The 22,962-nt window shown below is 37.8% G+C and overlaps 1 protein-coding gene across 26 annotated transcripts in view; it reads left to right on the forward strand.

Annotated features, from left to right (window-relative positions):
* The window catches only part of SETD5 (SET domain containing 5), an 88,668-nt gene that overhangs the window by 8,008 nt on the left and 57,698 nt on the right, over positions 1–22,962 (forward strand). For 21 of the 26 annotated variants that reach the window (XM_055110901.2, XM_055110907.2, XM_008966850.5 and 18 more), the window contains exon 2: positions 19,058–19,117. The gene's annotated coding sequence lies outside the window, so the exon portion shown is untranslated. Of the gene's footprint in view, positions 1–19,057; positions 19,131–20,681; positions 20,768–22,962 lie in introns of all 26 variants that reach the window. The other 5 variants (XM_055110903.2, XM_063602098.1, XM_063602103.1 and 2 more) reach the window with 2 other exon arrangements.

Here is a 22,962-nt window from a genome sequence, read left to right on the forward strand (position 1 = left end):
AATATAGTAAGATGATTGTTGCATCATTCTTAGATATTATGATCTAGTTTGAATCTGGTTTCCAGTATCATGTTAGCATATTTAATACTGTTGATATGTTCATTTTAATACATGCCCAGGTGGATCTCCTTGCTTTCTATTTGTGCCCCTTGTTTGTCGTTTTGTATGAAGGGGGTTTTTGTTGTTGGATTTTCTTCCCCATCTCTGTGTCCTGTTATGTTCTTTGGCTTATGTTTCAAAAATTCTGTTTCCTACCACCAACCTCTGTACATGCCACAACACATACAATTTGTACTTTCACAGTTTCTGTGAAGTAGGATGATCTGCAGTTAATAATCAACTGTTTGGGCATTCTTGGTATCCAAGGAAGGTTTTACTTAGAAGGAAGAACCTGGAAGGACCTGTTGGCAATTAGACTACTTCTGCGTTTATTTTACATTTTCCCTTATTAACGTAGGCTGTTGAGAGTTGACTTGTTTTATAAGAGAAACCAGATTGACAGAGAAGAGCCCCAATCAGATAGAGTTATTTTAAAAATAAATGTGTTTATTATGGTAACATTTGGGGTAGAATCTAAAGGGCATATTTTTAAAAAAACTTTTAGTTCTAAAGACAAAAGAGTTTAACCTAAAACAGAACAAAGAGAAGGGCCTTTGAAGCAGTATGATTGATTATATGCTGAATGTAGCATTAGAATGTTGTATGAAAGCATAAATTTTTATTTTCTCAATTTCTATGGTACAAACTACTATGCCCATGGAAGTATGTGTTTATGCCCACAGCCTGAAATATATTCGGTGGAATGCCTTAAAAAAGAATAGATCTGAGGAAAATGTAAGAGCAAGTCTAAAATTTTGAAGTCCTTTTTGAAATGTTATTTTTTCCTAGACAAATTTAGTGTTATTTGTGGCAAATAGAACTTTAATGTCGTAATTTAGTAATAGAACAAAATAAGGGTGGGTTTACATGTCCCTGCACATTTTAGGATGGAGCTAAAAATTATAAGGTCTACATACCAAATTGTTACACATTTTAATATTGGGGCTTTTATTGAAAAAGTTTACCCAATATTTAAAAACCTTTAAAAACAAAGTGACATAAAATATTCACAGATAAATCAGGTAGTCACCTTATTGGTGGCGTATTATGTAAGTGTACTAAAGCCAGATATTTAGTGTTAATCCAAAAATATGAAAATTATGCTAACATCATATACAGATCTCAGAAGTTACTGTAGCCAGCCAGGCGTGGCGGCTCACACTTGTAATCCCAGCACTTTGTGAGGCCAAGGCGGGTGGATCACCTTAGGTCAGGTGTTTGAGACCAGCCTGACCAACATGGTGAAATGCCATTTCTACTAAAAATACAAAAATTAGCCGGGCATGGTGGTGCGAGCTTGTAATCCCAGCTACTTGGGAGGCTGAGGCATAAGAATTGCTTGACCCTGGGAGGCAGAGGTTGCAGTGAGCCAAGATCGTGCCGCTGCATTCCAGCCTGGGAGACAGCGCAAGACTGTGTCTCAAATAAATAAAAAATAAAGAAGTTACTGTAGATGCCACTCTTACTTAAACCCTAGGCCACGTGTGGAGTCCCAGGGGAAGACATGTATTTTTAGAGAAGGAAGGCTCTAGGTAGGTGTAACCTTCCTCTTACAGTTTATCATGAACAGTTAGTATGAAAAGGAATGGCTGGAAGTTTGCAGTAGTACACCGAGCAACAAGAGAAATAAACATATCCCACTTCATGAAATGACCATGCCAGCCAAGGGAGATGAAAAACAATTTTTTTTATAGTACACCTCATTTTTTTAAAAACACTTTAATACTAGGAATATGTTTCTGTGGCAAATAGTTACCCCCAAAGGATTATGTCAAATATCTCTTGTGAAAATTAATTTTAAAATTAATCTTTTGGCTGGGCGCGGTGGCTCATGCCTGTAAACCCAACACTTTGGGATGCCAAGGTGGGCAGATCACCTGAGGTCTGGAGTTTGAGAGCAGCCTGACCAACATGGAGAAACCCCATCTCTACTGAAAATAGAAAATTAGCTGGGCGTGGTGGCTCATGCCTATAATCCCAGCTACTCGGGTGGCTGAGGCAGGAGAATCGCTCGAACCCAGGTGGCAGAAATTGCAGTGAGCTGAGATTGCGCCATTGTATTCCAGCCTGGGCAACAAGAGCGAAATTATGTCTCAAAAAAAAAAAAATTAATCTTGTATAGATAGTGACCACGTTTTACTTTCCTTGGGACAGTCCTGGTTTATACCTGCTATCCTAGCGTAATTAGTAATAGCACCCGTTTCACTCTCAAAAATGTCTCAATTTGGACCATAAATTATATGCTTACCATAATTGTAGAGGATTGTGAGACTTTTAGTCGCTACCTAGCAACCTAGTTTTTCTTGATAGAGCTCTTCTTATTCTGGAGTCTCCTGTGCTGCGATTTATCTGTTGACCTCTCTGAACCCCCATTTCCAAATGAGCAGTTTTTCGAATGTCTTTTTTCTTTTCCCATTAGGTGGTAGTAAGGGAAGGAGTAGGTATAGATTTGATTAATTTTTTAATTTTTTATTATTAAAAACTCCAATTACTACAAAATAGAAAAATACTTTGGAGTTTATTAAACTGTTAGTTTAGAGGGTTCCATTTGATCAGGATAAGGTCCATACCTTGATTGATAAGTTTGAGTCTTTATAGATTCTGTTTTTTCCATGTAGGATTCTTGTTAAAGAAATTCATTATTTTGTGGAGTTCCTACTCTGGATTTTGAAGGTTGGATAATCATTTAACACATTCCTCTATTAAACAACCTCCCCCCACCTGTATTTCATGTAAATTACTGCTTAGATAGATTGTAAGCATATTTTATAATAGTACTGTGTATTTCCATTAAGAGTTACATAATTTCTGCTTGTCTATGTAATGTTAAGCAGCTGTTGTTATTCATTGCCTAGATCAAACTTTGTGGTCTTAAAAATTGAAGACCTGGAAGAGCTTTTGTTTGTGTGAATTATGTCAAGATTTACCATATTAGAAACTAAAACTGAGGAAAATTTTAAGTTATTTATTAATAGTAAAATAACAGTAATAAAGCCTGCTAATACAAGTAATGTGATTTTTTAATAAAAATAACATTTTTAATTTTATAAGTGTCGTTTGACATTTTTGCAAATCTCTTTAATGTCTGACTTAATAGAAGACAGCTGCTTTCTCATAACTCCTTCTGCATTTAATTTCTTGTGATAAGTTGTTTTCGTTGAAGACTGAAGAAAATCTGGCCTTGTACAGATAATTGGTTGGAAAATGGAAGACCTCATATAACCCTCTGACAGAATCTAGAGGACTTCAGGCATTCTCACACCACCCTTTTTGAGAATCACTGGCCTATATTCATGATTTACTTCATATTAGATGATATTTTCTTACTTCTTCATTTATTGTCCGGAATACTCACCCTCATTTTTATTTGGCTATACTAAGATAGTTTATATACAGAAGGTAAGATAAGCACTTGGGTTTTTTACCCCCTTATTTACCAGTTTTCAAAATAATGGGTTGGTAACTTAGCAACATCTAAAGACGTGAATGAAGTATTATTATTGTGTACTCATGGTTTTAAACATGTTTGATATGTTACAGTCTCTGGCAGTTACTATTTTTGACATTCAGGTTGTCCTACCTTTGTCTGTTGGCTACTAAATTCTTTTGATTCATTCATAATACTTTCCTCACTTGTTTCCTTGCTTCCTACTATTACTAGATGTTCTAGGATAATTTTGTACATTTTTTGCCCCAAACCTGGAATCAGCCATTTCTGCAGAAACCTCTTCATTCTTTTAATGAAAAATGGTACTTAGAAACCACAGTATGGATGGTAGGGAGTGTTCATTGCTCTTGGTTTGGGCCTTGTTTCTAGATTTTTCAATGAACAAAGTTTAAAAGTATTTTATTTCTTTTTAAAAAATCACTTGATATTTTAAAAGCTGCATTTCAAACTCAGTACTACATGATGTTTACGTAAACCTAATCTTTCTCCCTTTCCCCATGCCCAAAATCTCAGTTTTCACTAACACCAATGTAATTTCTCTTTGTTTTGTGCCACAATACACACACTACAGTTTTAGTGTGACAGAACAATATGATTACTGGAAAGTGGCTTTTTGTTTTGTTTTCTCATGTCTTTTTGCCCTTAGGGTATATCCCTTTAGAGATAGAGATAGTCGTGCCTCACTTGATGAGGATATTTTCTGAGAAATGTGTTGTCAGGTGATTTCGTCATTGTGTGAACATCTAGAATGTACTAACATAAACCTAGATGGTACACCTAAGCTATATGGTATAGCCCATTGCTCTTAGGCTACAAATCTGTGCCGCATGTGACCACTGGATACTATACGCAGTTGTAACACAGTGGTAAGCGTTTGTGTATCTGAAAATGGAAAAGATAAAGTAAACATACGGTATAAAAGATAAAAAATGGTACACCTTTGTAGGGCAGCTCCTTTACAGTCTTATGGGATCATTATCATATGTGGTCCATCCTTGACTGAAATGTCGTTATGTGGCACATGACCATATATAGTCAGATCACAGTATTTTGAAATCCCCCTTAGAATAGTTCTCTATGGTTATGCCACCAGTTTGATACACAGTGAGGTTAATTTGTTACATTTTACTTTCAGATTTTTCAGGGATTAGGTTTTGTTTTATGATTATGTAAAATACTTAAATGGTTAGTAAGTGAAATTTACGAAGCTGGGTATAATCAGAAAAATTGAGCTTCTATCCTAGTGTCTTCCAGCTGGTTCTCTCCCTGTCCGTATATATTAGACTCAACAGAGTCATCATGAATTTTCAGAGTGATGTTTTGTCGATACTTCCCCTTTTAGCAGAAGAAGCATTTAGGTTAGTTCATTTACTAAAACTATTTCCTTCTAGATTTTTCACTAATTAATATTTTTACACTGTAGAAGAGGAATGTGGAAATTTCTGTTCTTTCTTTCTTTTTTTTTTTTTTTTGGAACCAGAATTTCTTGGCTTAATACAAGCAGTTTGAGATAAGAAACTTTCTTTCTCCAGTAAAAATTCTCTTTTTTTTTTTTTTCTTTGTTTTGAGATGGAGTCTCGCTCTGTTTCGCAGGCTGGAGTGCAGTGGCATGATCTCAGCTCACTGCAACGTAGACGTCCCAGGTTGAAGCAATTCTCCTGTCTCAGCCTCCCAAGTAGCTGGGACTACAGGTGCCTGCCACCACGCCCAGCTAATTTTTATATTTTTAGTAGAGACAGGGTTTCACCTTGTTGTTCAGGCTGGTCTTGAACTCCTAACTTCAGGTGAGCCACCGCACCTGGCCAAAATTCTCTCTCTTGAAATGCCAGACCATGTTTGTCTCTGGGAATTTCAGGTACACTTGGGACACTGGTGCTACTTGAAGTGTAGAGAGCTCATCAGTTAACATTTCTTGAATGGTTTGCCCTTAGACCTGAAATGTATGTTATTTAGAAAGGATGTCATATATTTTTTAACTTTGTCATTTAAAATCCAAGTTATTTGATTTTATGTGTTTTAAATAAAATATTAAAACTTTAAAAGTCTTGTACCTGTTAAATGTTTTATCCTTCCTAATTACAGTATCTTAAAGTTATCACATTTCAGCAATACGTCACTTTCTAATGACTAATATAGTCTTTAAAAATACTAAATCAAGATATACCAAAGGTGAAGAAATAGTGATTAAGAATGTGAGGATTCTAGCTGTGGTTTTCTTGCTTTGGCTTTGGCCAAGATGAGTTTAATTCTTTGGTCTAATAGGAATAATACTTTTCTCCTAAACATTATGAGCATTATTTGAGTTAATGCATGAAAAGTGGTTAAAGGAACAGTGGCTGGTGCAACATAAGCATCCAGTAAATGCTGCCTTTATTTTGGAAGTGGTTATTGTTACGAGTATTTGATCAGTTCTCTAAACTCTGTCTGAATTTTACTTAGAATTAGTAATGTTCATATGCTGTAAATAACACCTGATTTTCAATACTTCATTGGTTATATGAAAAGAACCAACTGTTAACAAAGGAATAATTGGTATCTAGTTAAAATTTGAGGCCTCTGACTTCACAAGTATACCAGTGCTTACTATATAAATATAATCACATTTAAAAATTTAATGAAGTTTTAAGGAAGCAAGTCTCCTTTTCAGGATCCAGGGTCCTTTACAAACACTGGATCCTGAAATTGTATTATTTGTTGTGGCTTTAGGGTATTGTGTATGCTGACCAGAGTCACAGGTGGTTTTTTTGTTTGTTTAACACTAGAATTTTGAGATACATTTGTCTTTACATGCCCTCAAAGTAAGTTATATAACACCAGATTGTTCATTAGTTCAGGTTTGGTTTTTTGTTGTTGTTTTTTGTTTTTCTTTTTAATACTCTGGGGTTGGAGTGAGGTTGTAGAGTGCTATAAGGAATTCGTATTAGAAGATACTATTTTAGATATGGGCATTCTAGGAAAGGACAAAATGGTACACTAAAGTTATCTTCCCTTTTCCCCCACCACCAAAAAAATAAGGAGCAAACTACAGTGCACAGTTTTGGGGTTTTTTTTTTTTTTTTTTTTTTTTTTTAAAGAGACAAGGTCCTACTCTGTCGCCCAGGCTAGAGTGCAGTAGCACAATCATTGTTCATTGTAACCTTGAACCACTGGGCTCAAGCAGTCCTCCCACCTCAACCTCCAGTGTAGCTAGGACTACAGGTATGTGCTACCACACCCAGCTAATTTTTAAAAAAATATCTTGTACAGGTGGGGGTCTCACTCTGTTGCCCAGGCTGGTCTTGATTGAACTCCTGGCCTCAAGTGGTCTCATGCCTCAGCCTCCCAAAGCTCTGGGTTTACAGGCATAAGCCATCAGGCCCAGCCCACATTTTGTTTTTTAAACAAGTCTTTATCTTTTGGAGATACATGCTGAAATATTTATGGATGAAATGAAATGTTATCTGGGGTTTGCTTTAGATAGAGAGGAGATAATAGATGAAACAATCAACTTATTAGTTGGTCATTGTCGATACTGGATAATGAATAAATGGACTTCTTTATACCATTTTATTTTCATACTTTATTTGAAACAAGGTCTTGCTATGTTGCCCAGCTGGCCTTGAACTCCTGGCCTCAAGAGATTCTCATGCCTCAGCCTCCCAGAGCTTTGGGATTACAGGCATGAACCACCATGCCCAGCCCATAATAGAAAGTTTTAAATTTTAAAATAAAAGTATTCATAGACTTGGCTATCATGGATCCTGGTAAAGTAGACTAGTGAACATAATCAGATGTTTCAGTCTTTCCCTGTTGATACTGCTTGCCCTCTGAGCCCATTTCCTCTCCTGATCATCGCCTGCTATTTCCAATCAACAGAAAAAATAGAGTAGTCTACATATATAATGAGTTTATACTAAGAGGGAAATTTTAATATTATAAAGAAGTCTATACAGATTCTGGAGAGCATTCCTGAAGAGAAGATTGAGGAAGCAAATGGATTAATTAATGTAATAGTGTGTTCAGTGTGCAATAGGTAACATTTTATGATATGGTTGAATTTCTGAAAAGGTATCTTATAAATATCAGACCATATTTAAGGAGACTTCCACCTCTACTGATAAAATCTGCCCTTCTCTCTCCCCCTGACTTTATTGCGGCCCATCTGTAGTTTTGATCTTTTTTCTCTAGGATTCTTTGCCTAGAATTGCCATGGGCCTTCTGGATCTGGAACACGGATGAAGGAAGAGGATGAATGTTTTTCAGATGTTATCCCTTATGGGAGTAATTTGTAAATTCTAGCTTCTTCGGGTGGGGGGAGGCGGGGTGTGTGTGTGTGTGTGTGTGTGTGTGTGTGTGTGTGTGTGTATTATTTATTTTTTTTTTAAGTTAATTGGCCTCTTCCAGCAAAGAGTATACAGCAGAGACCTAGAAGTTTCATTTTTTGTTTGTTTTTGTTTTGTTTTGTTTTGTTTTTGAGACGGAGTCTGGCTCTGTCACCCAGGCTGGAGTGCAATGGTGTGATCTCTTCTCACTGCAACCTCTGCCTCCCGGGTTCAAGCAATTTTCCTACCTCAGCCTCCCAAGTAGCTGGGACTGCAGGCGCGCGCCACCACGCCCAGCTAATTTTTGTATTTTTAGTAGAGATGGGGTTTCACCATTTTGGCCAGGATGGTTTCCAACTCTTGACCTCGTGATCTGCCACCTTGGCCTCCCAAAGTGCTGGAATTACAGGTGTGAGCCATGGCGCCTGGCCAAGACCTAGAAGTTTTACGTCAAATTTTGTCTCTGCAGTTTTCTGAGGAATGAGTATGTGTGCTCAAATAATAGCTAAGTATTAAGTCTGAAATATTCTAGAAAAACACTCACAAAGTAGTTATGCCTAGGATGTTTTTGAATATTGGTACTAGAACAAATGGATTCCTACTAGATTTCCTTTTTACTTTCATATTCAGATGTAGGAAGAGTTGGAATTCAAAATGTGAAAAGCAGTCTTGAATCTCAGTAAATTCTTAAGAAATTCTTAATTCATTGAAGAGCCATTGGTCGTGCGTGTTTTTTTGGGGGGGGTGTGTGTGTTGTTGTTGTTGTTGTTGTTAAGAATTCGGGGATGAGTATGAGGCTATCATTGCTTCTACAAGGCAACTTAATGATAGTTTGCTGCTTGGCACAACAGGTGAAAGGGCCTTTCTAGAGCAGGGATCTTGGTTTCCCTTTTTCCCCCCTAGTACTATCATTCCATGTATTTACCAGGATATACATTGTTTAGTCCTGTCTTGGCTAAATAGGTAATGGTCCTTAAGGACATAAAATGGAAGGATATTGTGCAGAAGAATTACTAGTTCTCCGCAGTGTATTTTTTTACTGTATTCTCCTCATCAACAGATGGAAAATTTTTAAACTTAGAAGAAAAAACAAGCGTTTTTCTCCAAAAGATTGAGAACCACTGCTTTTAAGTTATTAATGGAGGTCTTCAATGGATTTGTTAAAAATCTGGAGCATGGATTTTTTTTTTTAATTTTTTTGTTATTGGTTACTGAGTATTGGAAAAGGAAATACAGTATTCAAAAACAGTAATGTTCAGGATTTGGAACTATTTTACTCAGGAAAAAATAAGTTTATAAATAGATGTTTTAATGAAAAGGAAAATAGCAAATTTATGCAAATCTGAGATAGTCTGTGTTTTGCTTCACTCTGTTTAGTGCTAGAATTCTGGGCTTTGTTTGGGGTCAAACTCTGATATGACAGGAAAACTAACATGATTAAAAGAGACAGTAACATAAATGGGAAAGTTTAAATATGGTATATGGTTTTAATTATATTTTGTATAAGAATTAAAGCAGTTTATACCAGTTGTATTCCTAACTAAAAAGTACTATTTTATCAGTTTCCTGGGACTAATTTATTATAAGTTAATTAATGACATGAGCATTTTGGCCCAAATACAGTTGAAATGTTCATTGAAACTGGATCAAAGATGAGCATATGTGTCAAGGCTTTAAAATCATTTTTCATATTAAGATTTCCAGAGAAAGTTTTTGTAATATATAAGTTAAATATTTTTAATGTTTTAGATGACAGGAACTGTTGAAGGTCCTGGATCTCATAACAAGCCACTAGCTAGCTGATCCAAAGACATTTGGCCCCATGGGCTTCTAGGAAGACAAATGTGCTTACCATTTCAAAGATTTTATTTTGCTCAGTAACCTACTAGACATATATTAGTGTTTGTTTGAGTTGGTCGTTGTCTTCCATTGCTGTTATTTTGTTATTATTTTTTTTTAATTTTAGAGACAGGATCTCCTTGTCACCCAGGCTGGAGTGCAGTGGCACAGTCATAGCTCACTGCAGTCTCAACTCTTAGTTAGGCTCAAGGGATCGGGATCCTCCCACCTCAGCCTCTTAAATAGCTTGGACTACAGGTATGCACCACCACTCCTGGCTGTCTTATTGTGTTGCCCAGGGTGGCCTCAAAACTCCTGGCCTCAAGTGATTCTCCTAAGTCAGCCTCCCAAAGCACTAGGATACAGGTGTGAGCCATCCTGCCCAGCCCCATTGCTGTTGAACTTTTTTTTTTTTTAAAAAGACAGGCTCTGGTTCTGTTGCCCAGGCTGGAGTGCAGCAGCGCAATCTCAATTCACTGCAAGCCACCCCCCAAGCTCAAGCCATCCTCCCACCTCAGCCTCCTGAGTAGCTGGGACTATAGGTGTGCACCACCATGCCTGGCTACTTTCTTTGTAATTTTTTTGTGGTTCAAATAGGAATCTTCCACATGCATCCAAAATATTTTTGGTTTGTGACACTCAGTGTTATTATTGAGTCATTTTTCCATTGGAAGGTGTGCCTCAGAGTGGGTGAGCCTTTTTGCCCTCAGTCTGTCAGCACTCTAAGACTCCAAGTACTCTAAGAGATTGCTCACTAAAAGTAAGAACAGCTGGCCATCTACCTCAAATGTGAGCCGTCACTTTTGTGATATAATCAGTCCTTATCTTTAGTACACAGATTTATGGAATATCACACTCACTGTCTGCCTGCTTTGGGGTGTTTCTCCTGTGTCATTCATTTTTGTATATTGGCATATAGCAAATATAGGAATGCTGTGTCGCAGCTGTGGGTCACGTATGTACTTGCAGTTAGCTCTGCTCTAAGGAGAAATTTGCATTCCCAAGAATGCAAGAAATTTATCAACAAACTCGTGTCATAAAAATAGTTTACAGTGATTTTTTTCTTAAAAGATTTCAATGATTAAGACTTTTTTTAATAACCACAAGTGTATAATTGTAAAACCTAAGCATTACTCAGCAAATCTAGCAATTGTTGAATTGCATAAGCTTCTTGTTCATTGGAACTTTTGCTAAAGAATGATGACCTTTGATTTCTTATCACCATGACCTATCATTATGATAAACATGCCCCTCTTATGTATCCTTATAGCCATTATAAGGATAAACAAGGGATAGCTCCACCCACCAGATGTCATAGACACAACTGGTATTTTGGGGATTTTGCTGTAGACTAATCCTGGAAGGAAGAGAGGTTATAGATAAAATAAGATTGGCCATGAATTGATGGTTGATGAAAGCTGGGTAGGGACCATTGGGTTTTCTCTGGTTTTATATTTATTTGAAGTTTTTCACCATAAAGTTTTTTTTTTTAAGATAAAAAATAAAAGCATGAATAGTGTAAACAAAGTTTTGAAGGAGAAGGAAACAGGTTAGTAGCTAATTAACAAAAATGTTCTTGTTCCATTCAGGCAAAGGAGTTTGGACTAGCCCAATAAGCATTAAGGAAACCATTATTTGTAGATTTCAAATAATGCAATGATAGTAACCAAAGTTATGCTCTAGAAGGGATAACATCATGGAAGAATATAGAGTAGATTGGAGGGTTCACACCCCAGAGGTAGTGAGACCAGTTCACTGCTATTATATAATGCTACCTTGAAATCATAGGGAGGCGACTGATGTGGTTTGCTAAAAGTCTGCAAAAATTTCAAAGGAGAATAGCTCTTCAGTCAGGTGCTAGTGCCAGCACAACAAAAAAGAGGGTTTTTTCCCTCATTTGGCCAGGGCGTGGATTTGGACCATGTGGGTGTCATAAAGGAGTATACCAAGTGATTTTGTTCCTATGATGAAAGTGAAGTCCATATTTTGTCTCCTGTCTTTTAGTAAATCAGTATAGATAAGTCTTTTTTTTTTTCCCCCGAGACAGAGTCTCGCTCTGTCGCCCAGGCTGGAGTGCAGTGGCGTGATCTCCACTCACTCACTGCGAGCTCCGCCTCCCGGGTTCACGCCATTCTCCTGCCTCAGCCTCCCGAGTAGCTGAGACTACAGGCGCCCACCACCATGCCCAGCTAATTTTTCGTATTTTTAGTAGAGACGGGGTTTCACCATGTTAGCCAGGATGGTCTCGATCTCCTGACCTCGTGATCCGCCCGCCTCGGCCTCCCAAAGTGCTGGGATTATAGGCGGGAGCCACTGCACATGGCCAAGTCTTTTTTTTTTTTAATTATTTTATTCTTTATTTTTTTCCCCACATATTCTAAAATAAGTCTCTTACAGTGTCTAGGTTTCTTTCCAAAGGTGATTAAAAATGAAGCATCATATTTTAGACTTCTGAGGCAGAACTGCTAGAACAGAGTTTTTTTTTTTTTTTTTTTTTTTTTTGAGACGGAGTCTTGCTCTGTCGCACAGGCTGGAGTGCAGTGGCGCGATCTCGGCTCACTGCAGGCTCCGCCTCCCGGGTTCACGCCATTCTCCTGCCTCAGCCTCCCGAATAGCTGGGACTACAGGCACCTGCCACCGCGCCCGGCTAATTTTTTTTTTTTTGTATTTTTAGTAGAGACGGAGTTTCACCGTGTTAGCCACGATGGTCTCGATCTCCTGACCTCGTGATCCTCCCGCCTCGGCTTCCCAAAGTGCTAGAACAGAGTTTTGATAATTTGTTTGAAACGAAGCACTCAAATCTTCTAGTTTATTTGCATTTGCAGTCAGACCTCTACAGATGCCAGCTAGATTACAGATGGCTAGCATAAGTTTTTTTCATTACAGAAAGAAGAAATTTAGAGCTTAGTGCGGTCTATTAAAAGAATTAAAGGTTATGTCAAAGGACAACTATAAGAAAGTACTTTGGTTCTGAATATTGCTTCAGCTAGGGTTTATTTTGAAGCTCCTAGCCCAAATTTGTAGAAATGCAACTAAGATCTAATATTTAGTGTGTAAGAACTTTACAGGACATCCAGTCAGTAGTAGTCTTAAAAGTGAATCACATAGGCTGAAGCAGGCAGATCACCTGAGCCCAGGAGTTCAAGACCACCCTGGCCAACATGATGAAACCCCGTCTCTACTAAAAATACAATAATCAGCTGGGTGTGGTGGTGGGCACCTATAATCCCAGCTACTCAGGAGGCTGAGACAAGAGAATTGCTTGAACCCGGGAGGTGGCGGTTGCAGTGAGCTGAGATCCTGCCATTGCACTCCAGCCTGAGCAACAAGAGCGAAACTCCGTCTCAAAAAAAAAAAAAAAATGTGAATCACATACATAAACATTGGGAATTTGCAGATAACTTTCATTTTAGGGTTTCTGGAGCGCAGTGGTGTAATCTTGGCTCACTGCAACCTCCACCTCCTGGATTTAAGTGATTCTCCTGCCTCAGCCTCCCAAGTAGCTGGGATTACGGGTGTCCACCACTATGCCTGGCTGATTTTGGTATTTTTAGTAGAGACGGGGTTTCATCATCTTGGCCAGGCTGGTCTCAAACTCCTGACCTCAGGTGATCCACCCGCCTTGGCCTCCCAAAGTGCTGGGATTGCAGGCATGAGCCACCACACCCGGCCCACTTACAGGATTTTTCTCCCCCTTCATGGTTGTATAAATGCAGTACTTGGCACATAGGCAAACCTGAACAGTTTGCAAGTTGCCTACCCTTTTCTACTTTGGATAAAATAAACCTCTTAAAATAGCACTTAATATAGTTTATATATATATATGTATATTAATAGTAGTTACTTCATGTTTGTTGAATGAATGAATGAAAAAAGTAGCAAATCTACATAATATAAATCCCAAGACAGCCAGGAATTTTATCTGGACCTAATTGTCTTACATAGCACCAATTGGTACTTAATAAAAACAAGGCTGGGCATGGCAGTATGCGTCTGTGGTCCCAGCTACTTGGGAGGCTAAGGTGAGAGGATCGCTTGAGCCCAGGAGGTTGAGGTTGCAGTGAGCTGTGATCGCACCAAAGCACTCCAACCTGAGTGACAGACCCTGTCTCAAAAATAAAAATAAAAACAATTAGTTATAACTCAGATGTTGCTATCTAAGGTAAGTAGTAATTACTATAATAAACAAGCTATATATTAACATCTTAATTTTCTTTCCTCTGAACTTTACTACTGTAGGTGTGTAGTAGACTTCATACAAGTTAATCTTTTTGTAGCTCTGTTTCTTCATTTCTGTTTCTTCATCGGTTGGAGAAATTTTGCTTAAATTAATGAAAGTAAAAATACAGATATTAATGGCTCATAAATGTGCACAACCCACTTCATCTATAGTAAGTAAAAGTGGCTCCCATTTTGGGGTTTGAAAATGAAGAAGATCTGAATTCACAGAGAGGAGGCACGTGTAGAGATATGAGAAGTTCTTTTCCTACTCTAGTTTGGTACATTGGTCTCTAACACATGTTCTGAGCCTCAGAACACAGTAGGACAGAACCTTCAGAAAGTGTTGAGAGTATAACTCTTTAAAGAGGTTTAGTCAGTCTAAATTATTTGAGGGCATCATCTTTATTTGGTACTTAGAAGTCTAAAATCTTCCTGATTGTTGTTAAGGTTACAAAGAGTCTGTGTATTGTTGGTTAGTTGAGCAGTAAATACCTTTTTATCATTGTTAAATGGGTTGTAAATAAAATATTTTTCTTCAGTGTTAAAATAATTTATGATCACAATATTTAGATAATAATAATAATTCTGTTATTTATGATATGTAGTCTTATCCTACTGCCACTCCCCTCTTCTGCTCCACATACTACTAAGTATGACTTGGTCTCTATAATACGCACTAATTATGAAGTTTTTTTATGGAGAAGGAAATTCTTAATATAGACTAGGATTTTTTTTCAGTTGTCTTTTAATGGCCTTTTATTCTAGTAAACTTAGATTTCTTATAGACATCGGTTTATTGTGCCGAGCTCAGTAGCTCCTAGAGGGAGTATAAATTTAGGCAAAGGAATCAAGGAATAAACTGGTATTGTAGAAGAGATGGGAGAAAAGGAAATTTGTATTTTTGCTTTAAATTACTAAATCATGATGTTTCCTGTCTCTCAGTGCTTACCCCAATCAGTGTTTCTCTCTTTTCTTTTTTCCGTTCAGGCCCGAACCCCTAAAATTCTTTGCTTGCATTAACTTGCTTCAGATTATAAGCCTAATTTATACTATTCCAAATACATGAACTTTTCACTGTATCTCCAAGTGCTCTTTTAGAGTTCATCTCTTTGTTTTCCAGTAACTCATATTTGTTTCTTCTTATGCTTAACACTTCTCTCTCATTTTTTTTCATGTTTCTCACATTTTTTCTTTCCACATTATCTGCTGTAGCAAACTTGAAATATATGCTTTTGGAGAAGAGTAAAAACAGTGTTTAGCCATATTCAGGTTATTAGCAGCAGCTCCTCTTTCTTCACATATACTTAAAGGGACCAGAAAGTTATTTAAGCTCTTACTTGCTACAAATGCTGTTCCATGTGCTCCTATGAGTCAGCACAACAGGTATTTTTTTTTTTTTTTTTTTTGTACAGATGAGAAAACTGAGACTTTGAGACATTCTATGAATTGCCTAAGCTAGTTGGCAGCAGTGCCAGGATTCATAGAAATTTGGAGCAGGAAGACAACACAATGAAGATTTTACTTTGAGGAATTTAGGGTTCATCTATGTAAAGTGATTTTTCTGAGGTCACTAATTATGTTGTAGGCTAGAACTCAAGTCTCCTAACTCCTAATATAGTGCCTTTTTTTTCTTTTCTTTTTTTATTTTTTTAGGAGATGGGTCTCACTATGTTGCCCAGGCTGGTCTTAAACTCCTGGGCTCAAGCAATCCTCCTGCCTCAGCCTCCCAAAGTGCTAGGATTACAGGTGCAAGCCACCGCACCTGGCCTCTAATAGTGCTTTTTCCTAGCATACTTTTCTTCTCCTAAGGTAAAAGGCTGTTTGTCATGGTACAGCTACAGTGATTTTACTTGAGATATTGGACTTTGAGATGGAGATGAAGATAAGTATATAATGCAGCTGCCACATTCATTCTCATACAAGGTAAAGTCATTCAAAAGATAAATCGAAGAACTATAGATGTATTTAAGAAGAAATTCAGCCTGTATGTAACAACAAAATTTTGAATAATCAAGTTCAGAAATTGGATTTTTAAAAAATTATTAGCTACTTTAACCCTTTTGAAATATTCCCAAAAAGTGTTTTCTCTTCCTGAGTTAAATTTATTCATTTATTGACCTATTAAAGATTTTTTTAGTGCTTCAGAGCTATTCTGTATATCTGTTCATTTTCATTATTTAGTAGTATATAGAAGTAGTAGATTGGGCTGAATAGATTTATTTCAGGATATATCTTAGGTATTTGTGTTTTTTCATGAATCCCAGTTTAAGGGTTATTGCTTTCAAAAGGAAGAAATTTGGTTAGTCATGACTTTTGGCTAGCTGAAGTTTAGAGAAGTGCTTTATACAGGATCTTTTATTTAGTGAGAAAAAAATAACTTTTTATAATTTTATAATACTGTGTGAAAAACCTGATACCAAAACTTCTGAAAAAGAAACCAGGCCTAGGAGATGAGGATTCTAGGGAAGATTATTAAATTGAGGATATTTTTAAGTTAGATTCTAAATTAGTAAATCGTGGCTAATAAGATGAAAATAATCTGATCCTTTAGTAAGATCTGAAGTAATATTGTTGCCCTGCAAAAAAGTGGTTGTTATCAGCCTACCTTATATGTCAGCCTAAGCAAGATTAGATTTTCTCTTTTCTCTGATAGATGCCAATATTTAACATTGACTTTTATCTAATTTCAAAAATATCTATGAAATATACTTTCTGTCTCTGAATTAGAGTGTGTGTATATTTGTCTTTACTTGAAATGTTATAGCTGGATGATAGATTTCAGAGCAATTTTTATGCTTAGGGAAGCCACTACCTCCCAAAAAGGTTTTCTTATGAGAACGAGGAAAATAAGTATAAATTTTCATATTTATGTTATTACTATTGATGTGCTTGGATAATTGTATTTATAAAAGTAAAAAATGTTCAGTATTTTTTGTTTGTTTGTTTGTTTTTGTTTTTTGAGACGGAGTCTCGCTCTGTCGCCCAGGCTGGGGTGCAGTGGCGCGATCTCGGCTCACTGCAAGCTCCGCCTCCCGGGTCCACGCCATTCTCCTGCCTCAGCCTCCCGAGTAGCTGGGACTGCAGGCGCCCGCTACCACGCCCGGCTAATTTTTTGTATTTTTAGTAGAGACGGGGTTTCACCGTGTTAGCCAGGATGGTCTCGATCTCCTGACCTCATGATCCACCCGCCTCGGCCTCCCAAAGTGCTGGGATTACAGGCGTGAGCCACCGCGCCCGGCCAAATGTTCAGTATTTTATCTGAAATTTAATAATGGATATTGTACAGCCTAAGGAATTAAAAGAAAAAGGACCCTTTGAGAAAATGGCTTGTTCTTATGTATCTTAATATATACTGTGTTCACTTTATGTTTTGTCAGACACTGAAATTGAGGAAGAGAGATTTTGGCGTTCTGTTGGTTTATGGAGAGAGTTGATCAGAGATTGCTCCTTGGCTGAGTTGCTGTCTGCATAGGCTGTTAACAATTGTTTCTCTGGCAGCAGATCTTGTTCATCAGGATTGCATCATTTCTGGGAGAATGGCCAAGGTCCACAGCCTCAGTACAAAGACTGTCTGAAGCATATGAGGCCTGTTCTCTTTCTGAAGCGGCACTCCTCTTCCTGCCAGTCCTCTTCACAGGATTACTGAAGCAGACTTGTTCTGAATTTCTTTCATTGGATTGGTTGTTTATTGGACTCTTGTCTGCCAGCTGCTTCCGCCTCACCTGTCTGATGCAATTTCTTCTTCTGAAATCTGTTGGAATTGTTCATAAAACACTTTTTGTTTGTCTTCTCTGTGAGTGACCAGGGAGATCATACAGGTCTTGTGCTTTCAGCAAGTCATATAGAGAAGAGACTGTCAGAATGATGATACAGAGACTGTTGGCCATTTCTGAAACCAATTAAAAAGATGGGGTAATTAAGAAACATTTCTGGCATGTTCTATTTAACATCCTTTTCCCTAGAAACTGTATGTAAATGGCACCTCCTAAAGAGAGTACTCGGTACTACTGGAAGATACAGGCTGTGTCTGTTTCTGAATCCAAGAACTTACTAGTGTTCCTGTGGATTCTGATGGATTGTTCTGGAAATAGTTAAATTAATAATAAATTGAAACTGTGATGCATTCATTTACCCCCTACTGTACACTCACATCTATTTCGCTCTTTTCCTCCTTTCCTTTTTTTCTTTCTTATTTGCTACTGCTTCTTCCTTGATTTACTTTATTTCTTCCTTCCTTTTACTGTTACTTTGATACTTTTATTTCTCCAATTCTGGGTGTACTATTTTAAATCGTTTCTAAAAAATAGTTTATTTTCCAGTTTTTTAAAATTAGAAATCATAAAACATCAACATAAATGAAATGCATGCGTTCTAATGCTTGGTAACTGGAATCCTATGAATAGCTCTTTTCATGTTTATGATATGTTAATCTTTAAGGTGTTAATAACTCTGGCTAGCGTTAAATTTGACTTTTAGGAAAAAACATCAGAGACTTAAAGGATACTGATCATTTTCCCCCCAAAGTCCTGGATCACGTATTTTCCCTTCCTTTTTGGAAGGTAGAAAATTAATTTAAGCGCCATTTTTTAAGCATGTTTCCATTTGACCGCAAATAGAACTGACTCCTTTTTATCACTCTTTTTTATAGTAGGACAAGAAACTAGATGGTGTGGAATGAAGGGAAAGAAAGGAGTAATAAATATGGACTTGTAATTTAATGGGTGATGATGGCCCCTTGTCTGGCTGGACAGTTGTCGGACATCGGGTTAAAGAAAGATCTCTGAATTTGAGAAGTGTTCAGTGAAGAAGGGAAGCACCTTTTAGGAGAGAGAAAAAGAAGGGATCCCTTGAAAAATGAGAGAATTCTAATTTGAAGGAAGAGGAAAAATTAGCCAGTGACATAAGTATTTACCATTTAAGTCAAATAATTTCCTTCTCTACCATCTCATTTCTGGCTTTATGGAAAAATAAAAAATTAAAGGGCAAAAAATTCAGTGCCGGATGGACGTAGGGTGGTAAACAAGATAGTATAGATGTAGGATGATAAACAAGACAGTATACAGAAACATAATATAGCTGTAGAATTCCATTCTGTGTGTTCATCAATGTTACTTCTTTCTGTACTAATTTTTGTCTCAACTTTTTCTAGGTCTTCAGAACTACTAGCAGATAATTTGGGGGGACTTCATATTCAGAAGTCTATATAAAGGTGACTGACCCAAGTAAATCCTTTTAATTTCTGTTTTATTTTTTGCATTTTAATGACTGCTGGAATCATGTTGTAGTAAATTGTGATTATAATTTACTTAGCAGATATTTCTTGAACTTCTCTATGTGTCAGTTATTGTTTTGGCCATTGAAACTACAGCAGTGGATAAAAATCCCTGTTCTCATAGAGTTTACATTCTGGTAGGAAAAAACAAACAAATTATAATAAGAAAAGACTGCATTTAGATGATCTGTTAAATGTTCCTCGGTTAACATTTTAATAGCTACATTTTACAGAGTTACTTAGGGAAGGAGCTATTCTTAGGGTAATATTTGAGAAATTTGGGATTATTAACAGAATTTGAATTAAGAAGCCTCATCATTATTAAAGCATTAGTTAGAATGAGATGGTCAAGCCAACCTATTATGGTTGCTTTCATCAGAAGAATGAAACAGTCATGTTAAACTAGACACAAGGAAAATGGAATAATTTTTATGAAATAGAAATTTATAGTTACCGACAATGACAATGTTTCTTTTTTTTTTTTTTTTGAGACAGAGTATCATTCTTGTTGCCCATGTTGAAGTGCAATGGTACAGTCTTGACTCGCTGCAACCTCCGGCTCCCGGGTTCAAGCGATTCTCTTGCCTCAGCCTCCCAAGTAGCTGGGATTACAGGTGTCCGCCATCGTGCCCGGCTAATTTTTTTGTATTTTTAGTAGAGACGGGGTTTCACCGTGTTAGCCAGGCTGGTCTTAAACTCCTGACCTCAGGTGATCCGCCCACCTCAGCCTCCCAAAGTGTTGGGATTACAAGCATGAGCCACTGCACCGGGCTGACTTAATATTTCTTAAGGTTATTTATCAACTATCCAAAATAGCTGGGTTGGTGTTTCATTAGTGAATGTAGCAATCATTTATTCACTCATTAAGATGTTATCTGAAGTAACTTTTCCATCTTTTCCTTTTAGTATATCTTTTAAAAATTGCTCTAGGAAAAATATCAACTATCATCTTGGGTTTATAACTTGTCTTTTATCTAGAAAGTGTACTTTTTTTTTTTTTTTTTTTTTGGAGAAAGAGTTTCACTTTTGCTCAGGCTGGAGTGCAGTGGCCCTGTCTCAGCTCACTGCAGTCTCTGCTTCCCAGATTCAAACGATTCTCGTGCCTCAGCCTCCCAAGTAGCTGGGATCACAGGCATATGCCAACATGCCCAGCTAATTTTTGTATTTTTAGTAGAGATAGGGTTTCACCATGAAACCATGCATTTTTTAAATGGGTGTACAGTCGTAATGGCTACAACAAAGGGTTTTTAATGATATTAAGTACGGTTTTGGTTTAAGTCTTTTACTGAAAATATAAAACAATTCAGATTCCCTTTGCTGATCAGGGGAGGTATGGTGATAATCAGACTTTCATATGATTATCTGGTCAGACAGCTTTGGGGCTTTTCTTTTAATCTGAATTATACAGTAATACTAATAGAAAGAGTTGTAACCAACAGCCCCCAGTATTTAACTGTCTTTTGGGTTTACTTGATGAGTGTTCTTGTTTTATCATTTACAGATTTACTTCAATTTCCCAAAGGCTTAGAAGATGTACTGCCAAGGTCTCTGTTTGGATATACTGTTAGGGAAAGGAAACATACATGTGTAAGACTGGCCTAAAGGCAAAAAATTTCATCAGTCCGTTTTTTTTTTGTTTTTTTTTTTTTTTTTGGCAACAGGGACTCACTTTGTTGCCCAGGCTGAGTGCAGTGGCATGATCTCAGCTCACTGCAACCTCCACCTCCCAGGCTCAAGCAATCCTCCCACCTCAGCCTCTTGAGTTAGCTGGGACTACAGGTGCATGCCACTGCACCAGATTTTTTTTTTTTTTTTTTGAGATGGAGTCTCACTCTGTCGCCCAAGCTGGAGTACAGTGGCGTGATCTCGGCTCACTGCAACCTCCACCTCCTGGGTTCAAGAGATTCTCCTGCCTCAGCCTCCTGAGTAGCTGGGATTACCAGCGTGTGCCACTACAGCTAATTTTTGTGTTTTTAGTAGAGAAGGGGTTTCACCACATTGGCCAGGCTGGTCTCGAATTCCTGACCTCAAGTGATCCACCCACCTTGGCCTCCCAAAATGCCGGGATTACAGGTGTGAGCCACTGCGCCCGGCCCGCACCAGGTAAATTTTGTATTTTTAGTAGAGACAGGATCTCGCCATGTTTCCCAGGCTGGTCTCGAACTCCCAAGCTCAAGCAATCCACCTGCCTCAGCCTCCCAAAGTGCTGGGATGACAGGAATGAGCCACTTCATCTGGCCCAGTCATTTCCCAGCCCAGCTATATGTCACCTCCAGTTGGGTGTAGGAACAGGCGTATTGTCATACCCAGAGGTCTCACTTCATCATCTAGGCTGGAGTGCAGTGCGTGATTATGGCTCACCTCAGCCTCTACCTCCTGTGCTCAGGTGATCCTCCCACCTCAGCTCCCAAGTAGCTGGGACCACAGGCACACATCACCATGGCTGGCTGATATTTTTTTACTATTTTTGTAGAGATGGGGTCTCACTATGTTGCCTCAGCTGGTCTCAAATTCCTGGACTCAAGTGATCCTTCCACCTTGGCCTCCTAAAGTGTTGGTATTACAGTTGTGAACCACTGCACCCAGCCCACAATTTTTTTAATTTGCATTAATATCAAAGTAAGATTGGAGCATCTCAGACCATCTACCATTTACAATTTACATTAACTGGCCAGGCACGGTGGCTCACGCCTATAGTCCTAGCACTTTGAGAGGCTGAGGTGTGAGTGGATCACCAGAGGTCAGGAGTTCAAGACCGCCTGGCCAACATAGTGAAACTTCATCTCTACTAAAAGTACAAAAATTAGCCAGACATGGTGGCAGGCGCCTGTAGTCCCACCTACTTGGGAAGCTGAGGCAGGAGAATCTCTTGAAGCCAGGAGGCGGAGGTTGTAGTGAGCCAAGATTGCACCATTACACTTCAGTCTGGGCAACAAAAGTGAAACTCTCTCAAAAAATAAAAACAAAATTTACATTAACCCCCTGGGTTGACTCAGTCGGTATCATGTACTTTTCATTCCTTTAGTTTTTTTAGTATTAATAATTGTTCTAATGTCTTATTATGAATCAGTGTATCAGTCATGACTCTCTTTGTAGTCTTTTTTGCAAAAGTCCTTGTTAACATGGGTCTTTGACATTCACATTGACTTTATTCCCCCCCAAATAACATGCTTTTTGTTTCATCCTTTTAATGTTTTTTACACTACTTAAAACTACTAATGTAAAGTCACACAAAGAACACTTGTTTCCCTCTGCACCATACCTCCAAATCTCTTAATCTATTTTTGCATTTTTTTATACTTCAGTAATTTCTGAGTCTTTCTGTTCCCAGCCTTCACTGGTTTATGGTCACCATGTCAAGCTATCCTCACTGCTTTTTCATACACAGTTGTTTAGTCTTTATCATGAAACTGTACTCTTCGTGATTTCGGGGGTTTTTTTGTTGTTTTTAAAAAGTAGTCAACTTTTTTAGAGCAGTTTTAGGTTCACAGGAAAATTCATCAGGAGATACAGAGATTTCCCATGCACCCTCTGCACCCACGCATGCATAGCCTCCTCCTGGTTTATATTTTTGTTCATATCTAGCAGTGTATTATTACCCCACAAATAAAGTTGCTAAGATGATTGCATCTTCTCCCAAAATTATAGTTAAGATGATTTAAAAGAAGGAAGAGAGTGTTCAATGACAAAAGAAGGCAGTAAGAAACAGCTGTTTCCAATCAAGTATAAACAACAAATTGATCTCTTTTAATTTGGAAGAAATAACATTATTGACTGCTTGT

The sequence above is a fragment of the Pan paniscus genome, chromosome 2 (genome assembly GCF_029289425.2).
Source record: "Pan paniscus chromosome 2, NHGRI_mPanPan1-v2.0_pri, whole genome shotgun sequence".
Classification (NCBI taxonomy): domain Eukaryota; kingdom Metazoa; phylum Chordata; class Mammalia; order Primates; family Hominidae; genus Pan; species Pan paniscus.